Source organism: Panthera uncia, chromosome D1 (genome assembly GCF_023721935.1).
Source record: "Panthera uncia isolate 11264 chromosome D1, Puncia_PCG_1.0, whole genome shotgun sequence".
Taxonomy (NCBI): domain Eukaryota; kingdom Metazoa; phylum Chordata; class Mammalia; order Carnivora; family Felidae; genus Panthera; species Panthera uncia.
Window position 1 is genome coordinate 90,239,960 of NC_064808.1, and position 6,661 is coordinate 90,246,620.

Below are 6,661 nucleotides of genomic sequence, written 5' to 3' on the forward strand. Positions count from 1 at the left end.
GGAGCCAATCGCAAAGAGGGATGGGAAAAGGTATGGCTGCGGAGAGTGAGGGCAGAGGCATCTCTGGCCCTGGATGAGACACTATGGGTCAAAGCCCTGCATCTAGAGTAACACTTTGTCCCCTGATCCTGTCCTCACTCCATTATTGCATCACCTCTGTCTCTGGTTGATGCTGTGATGAGGTTAGAACCCTTGATAGCTTTTTTTTTTCTTTTTGTATCTGAACGGTGGTTTTACTGACCAATATGTTCCTGAATAAGGACTCCAAGCCCAGAGTACACAGTTAAGGCAACTACTTTGTTTCCAACAAGAAAGTACACAAGGAATCCCGAGTGTCCCCCACTAATGTGAGAGCTTGACCCCCGACCGGTCTCCACCCAGTTCTGGGAGAAAAACGTCCTCTAGCTGGCCAGTGTGTCATCCACTGTGACACCTGCTTACAATGCAGGCGTGGCATCGGCCGACAGCTGCTCACCGTCCAAGCACCAGGTCTGGGCTGAGCAGCTCCGCAGGCACGTTTGGCAGATGCTCTCGTTTGCGTTAAAATCGAACGTGCGCGCTGACGCATGGCTGCTGGCCGCGGATCTCGAATTAGGTAAAATGTGATCTGTCCACATTCCCAGAGCTGCTAACATGTAAAAATCACTTGTTTTAAAAGCTCTTTTCATCAGAACACCCTTGGATCAAATAACCTGGCAGAGGAAAGCTCTCGTGGCCCCCCGTCTACGACAAGTTCTCTGCCGGGATCACGTTCAGGACATTTCCAAGGGCGAAGGGTGAGCGAGGCCCCAGGGCGCCGCTACCCTGTCTGTGCCAAAAATTCCATGTACTGCCCCGGAGCCTAGAAATGGTCTGCCGGCCGGTTGTACGGCCGTCCACACCGGTTCTCTCACAAACAGCCGCAAGGCTTTCATGTAGTTGTTTTCATCCAGAGTGAACCGTGATAGATCCCCGCGGGAAGGGTGATCATGTCTCCTTTTTCCATGAAGATGCGGGTCCACTTGTCCTCTCTGTCTGTCACATCAAAGTAGCCGGTGCCAAGATGTAGTGGATCTCGTCGTCCAGGTGCAGGTGCTTCTCCTAGAACATCTTGATCTTTTCTTCATAATTTGGTAATTTATCCTTGCATATGGTTGTTGTGTCCACCCAGGAATGGTTTCCCTGTTTTCGGATCTTTTCTAACTCCCGATCATTCTCGTATTTGTCAGCATCAAGCTTCCAGTAAATAACCCCGAGCAGGCGCAGGTGCTCCAGGCGGACCAGGCTGCAGGGCTCGCTGCGGTGGGGCAGCCTCGGGTCGTCGGCCGACTTGTCCACGTACGAGGCCTGCACCATGGCCGGGCGGAGGACGCAGCGAAGGAAGAGCCAAATCCTTGATAGCTTAAAATGCCAGGATGAGTTGCTTCTTCAAGAATCAGAAAAAGAAAAACCATGTGCCTCATTTGTTAAAACACATAAACATGTTTAGAACTGTGTTTGACAGTTTTGTTTTTATCATGAAAGGATGTAGTATTTTGTTGCCTGCTTTTCTACATCTAATTGAGATGATCATATAATTTTAATCTTTCGTTCTATTGATGTGCTGTGTCACATTTACTGATTTGTGTCTGTGAAACCATCCTTCTACCCCAGTGATAAAACCTACGGAATCATGGCATATAATTCTCTAAATGTGCTGTTGAATTCAGTTTGCTGAAGTTGGTAATCTTGCATTTATTTACATAAGGGATATTGGCTTGTAGTTGTCCTTTTTAGTAGTGTCCTCATCAGATTTTGTATCAGGGTAATCCTGGCCTCGTAAGCGAGTTTGAGAGTGTTCCCTCCTCTTCAGTTTTTTAGAGTGTGAGAGGTGTGCCTAGGTGGCTCTGTTGGTTAAGCATCTGACTTCAGCTCAGGTCATGATCTCACAGCTCGTGGGTTCGAGCCCCCACATAGGGTTCTGTGCTGACAGCTCAGAGCCTGGAGCCTACTTCGGATTCTGTGTCTCCCTCTCTCTCTCTGACTCTTCCCCACTCACACTCTGTCTCTTTCAACAATAAACATTATAAAAAAATTTAAAAAAAAGTGTGAGAAAGTTTGGCACTATTATTATTAAATATTTTTTTTTGAGAGAGAGAGAGAGAGCATGAGTGGGGGAGAGTCTCTTTGTATTGTTACGTATTACACTCTTCACATCCTTTAGTTTTTCATTAATATGTTTAGTGCATATCATGTATGAGTTTTATATTTTCTTTAGAGCAGTTTTAGGCTCACAGCAAATTGAGCAGAAGTACAGAGATTTCCCACATGTCTCTTGCCTTCCCACATGCACAGCCTCTTCCATTATCAACATTCTCCATTAGAGTTGTACATTTGATATAATTGACGAATATACAGTTATACATCATCATGACCCGAAGTCCATAGGTTACATTAGTGTAATTACATTACACCTCTCTTGGTGTTGTCATTTGATGGGTTTGGACAAATGTATGATGACATGTATCTGTTATATGTATAAACATTACAGTGTCACACAGAGTAGTTTCTTTGCCCTAAAAGCCCTGTGTTTCACTTGTCAATCCCTCTCTCCCCCAGAGGCTCTGACAACCATTAACTTCTCTGCTGTCTGCATAGTTTTGCCTTTTCCAGGTTGTCATAGAGTTGGCTTCCTTTACTTAGTAATATGTATTTAAGTTTCTTCATGTCTTTTTTTAAAGTTACTTATCTTTAAAAAAATATTTTTAAATGTTCATTTATTTGTGTGTGTGTGTGAGAGAGAGAGACAGAGTACAAGCAGGGGAGGGCAGAGAGAGGGAGACACAGAATCTGAAGCAGGCTCCAGGCTTGGAGTGTCTGCATGGAGCCTGACGTGGGGCTCGAACTCATGAGCTGTGAGATCATGACCTGAGCGGAAGTCGGATGCTTAACTGACTGAGCCACCCAGGTGCCCCATCTTCCATGTCTTTTCATGATTTGATAGCTCATTACTTTTTAGCACTGAATCATATTCCACTGTCTGGATGAACCACAGCTTATTCATCCATTCACAAACTGAAGGACATCTTGGTTGCCTCTAAGTTTTGGCAATTATGAATACAGCTGCAATGAACATCCATCTGTAGGTTTTTCAGCTCCTTTGGTTAAGCACCAAGGAGCACAATCGCTGGATTGTATGGTAAACGTATGTTTAGTTTTGTGAGAAATGGCTAAACTTCTTCCAAAGTGTCTACACCATTTTCCGTTCCCACTAGCAATGAATAAGAGTTCCCTTTGCTCTACATCTACCCCACCATGTGCTATTGTCAGTGTTCTTGATTTAGGTCACTCTAATAGGTATGTAGTAGTATCTCAGTGTTTTAACTTGCGTTTCCCTGATGACATATGATGTGGGGCATCTTTTCATATGCTTATTTGCCATCTCTATATCTTCTTTGGTGAGGTGTCTGTTCAGGTCTTCGGCCCATTTTTAAATAAGGTAGTTCTTTTTCTTACTGTGTAGCTTTAAGAGTTTGTGTTTGGATAACAGTCCTTTATCAGATTTGTCTTTTACAAATATTTTCTCACAAGTTATCTTTTCAAAGTCAGTCATTCCCTGACCTGTTGGCTAACCTAAATATTAATAAATATTAATAAAACCTCCATTTAAAACGCCATCCTTTACCCTCCCTGTCCAAGATCACATTTGGGCTTGTCTACCTCTCAAAGGTTAGACTGAGAAAGAAAAGCCAGATCCTCTCCTTTTCCCCATGTATATCCCTCTTCTTACAGGCTGTTTTTTAGGATCCATTTATCCCTGCGGTAATTCGCACTGGCAAGTCTTTCACTCTCAGAAGAACCCAGTGGAGCGTCTCCTTGTTTTTGCAGTAAATGAAAACATCAGAGTTTGGATGAAATTCAGCCTGATTACAGAGCCTATATGGTTTTCACTGCATGCTGCTGCTGCAAGATTTGTATTTCTCTGACAGTCAATTTTCATTTTAACCTGGACCTCATCTAGATTTGTGACCACAAATTTCTAGTCATTGTTATAATTTAACATTAAAGAGAACATGATTTTTTGAGTCAGTTTAAATATGTGTGTGCATCACTTTCCTACCTGCTACTAACCATGCAGGTTTGGTCAAAGTATGTTCATCTTTGTAAACTTCTGTGTATTTATTTGCACAATGCAAACAATACCTGCCTCATATGCCTTTACAAATATAATTTGCATAATACATTGCAATCTTGAAACATAGAGCTAGGCTACAAGATTATTGTTATTTCTCCTTTTCATTTTTGCCTCGATTATATAAGAAAATTATCTCATGTGCCATGGTACTGATATTTTATTTTACCCATATTAAGTACAGAAAAGAACCCATTTCATGAATTTCTCAATCCCTCAAGGCCAAAGTAAGGAATATTATTAACAACTGAGATAACTGAGGTTCAATTAGATATTAAGGTATTAAGTAGGTTTCAATTTATAATAAATGTGGAAAAATTTCTTTAAAGCTTAACTGATTCCTTTCACCATTCTGTTTAGATATTGAGGTTTCACAATTCTTCTTCCCTAATCAACCCATCAGAAGAAAAGGGATTGACTTTAGAGAGTTTGAACCACAGAAATCTGGAGTGGGGTCAACAAGACCTTCAGAATAGGGTGGGCATGGCTCTGTAGTGAAAAAAGGAGGATGACGTTTAGGACTATGTACTCAATGGTGGGATCTACAGACTGTTTCTATTGCTGGAGTCTAAGAATGTTTCCAGCCAGCCTTATTATGGACGTCCAACTTGACCCCCTGAGATTAGGGGACTGTTGGGCTCTTGGCTCATGAAATGAACCTAAGAATAATGAATTATGAATCCTGTTGAATGGCTGGCCCCAAATAAAGTGGCCCACACAGTTTGCCCTTTCTCTAAAGTGAAGTCCACTAGTTGACAAGTCTGGTCCGATGATTGTTCAGTCCACTTGTTACTGTTTCTTAAATACATGAGGACAACTAAAGATCACTTGCTACTTGAGGGTTGATTGTATATACAAAAAAAAAAAAAAAAAAACAGAGAAAAAATCATTGGGAAACAGGCTGTTATGTGGCAGTTGCCCTCTCAGTTTGTTCAGTGAAGTAGCCTATGTCAGCTCTAATGGAGAAGCCAAAGAGGTGCCATGTTTGTAGCCATACTCATGGTAATTACAGTGGGCAAGGAGTTCCTACAGGAAACAGCCTTCTGGGCATGGGATTTGGAGAAACAGCTGCTGAGACAGGAATATAGTGTTCAGGTAGTCATGAATTAGAACAGAGGAGCAGGAAAAGCTTGAGGAGCATTTATCTTGAAGTCTCTAGAAGCCATTTCTTTATCTCTTTATCTACTTTCCTGAGTTTTTCATCTGTCCTTCTCTCACGAATCTGCTTTCATGGTTGGAAACTGCTGGGCCATAATTGTACAGAGCATGACAGGAGCTAGCACTTTGCTGTTTGCCCTAGGTCAGCTAAATGTTCCAGCTCTGTTTCCTGGTCTAAAAGCTCCTTCCTGGGGCATTTGGGTGGTTCAGTCAGTTAAGCATCTGATTCTTGATTTCGGCTCAGGTCATGATCTCGTGTTGATGGGAATGCGCCCCACTTGTGCTCTCGCTGATAACATGGATCCTGCTCGGGATTCTCTCTCTCTCTCTGTCCCCTTTCCTGCACTCGTGTTTGTGCTCTCTCTCAAATTTAACAACTAAACATTAAGGGAAAAACTCCTTCCTCTCAAAGGTTCCCCTGGACTCCCAGGCAGACTAACAGTGGGCTGTCTCTGCTGCCCTTGCATTTTGGCATCAGTGAGTGTGTATGGCCTCCTTTCTAGGACAGCTGACACTTTTAGAATGTTTTCTGCCTGAATTTCTGAAACAGAGATGGTCCAGAAGAATGATGTTGCAGGAAGGGAGTGGGTCTTGAAGGAGAGCTTCTGATTTTCCACTGTCATCATCCAGAAAGGGACAGAGAAGCAAAACTTCTCCCCATTTGTGGTTGAAGAAAGAGGCAGTGGGTAGATTAAGAACCATCCTTGGGAAGTGTAGTAACAAACAGGACAGACAGGGAAGAGAATAAAAAAATCTCAATTTCCACATGACCCATGTTCTTTTTAATATGGGTTGTGTAATTTCTAAGTTACAATCTAAAATATCTATCTTAAATATAAAAAATATAGATAAATGATATCTATCTATCTATCATCATCCTCATCTATCATCAATTTATGTTTATTTATGTTTGTGTGGCTTGGGTTTCTTGAGAGAAACAAAGGGAGGTGGATAGGGAATAGAAATGCCCATTATCCAGCATCCATTTATGACACAGGCATTGTTATGCATTTCACCTAGGCGACACAATCAATATCTCTGGATGTGGGAGTAAAGAGGCCATGAAAGCAAAAAATAGACAAATGGGACTACGTGAAACTTGCAAATTGTTGTGAATGAAAGGACACAATCAATAGAGTCAAAAAACAAACTATAGAATGGGAGAAAATATTTGCAAATTAGATATCTGATAAGCAGGCAGTGTCTCAGAATATATGCAGAATGCCTACAACTCAACAACAATAAAAACAAATAACCTGATTAAAAAATGGGCAAAAGACTTTTCTGTGGACTGAATGTTTGTGTGTCCCCCAAATTCATGTGTTAAAACCTAATCCAGTGTGATTATCTTTG

General features: G+C 41.8%; 1 pseudogene; it reads right to left on the reverse strand.

Annotated features, from left to right (window-relative positions):
• Positions 1 to 683: 683 nt before the first annotated feature.
• On the reverse strand, positions 684 to 1,335 carry LOC125928588 (acireductone dioxygenase-like; annotated as a pseudogene).
• Between the last annotated feature and the right edge of the window lie 5,326 nt (positions 1,336 to 6,661).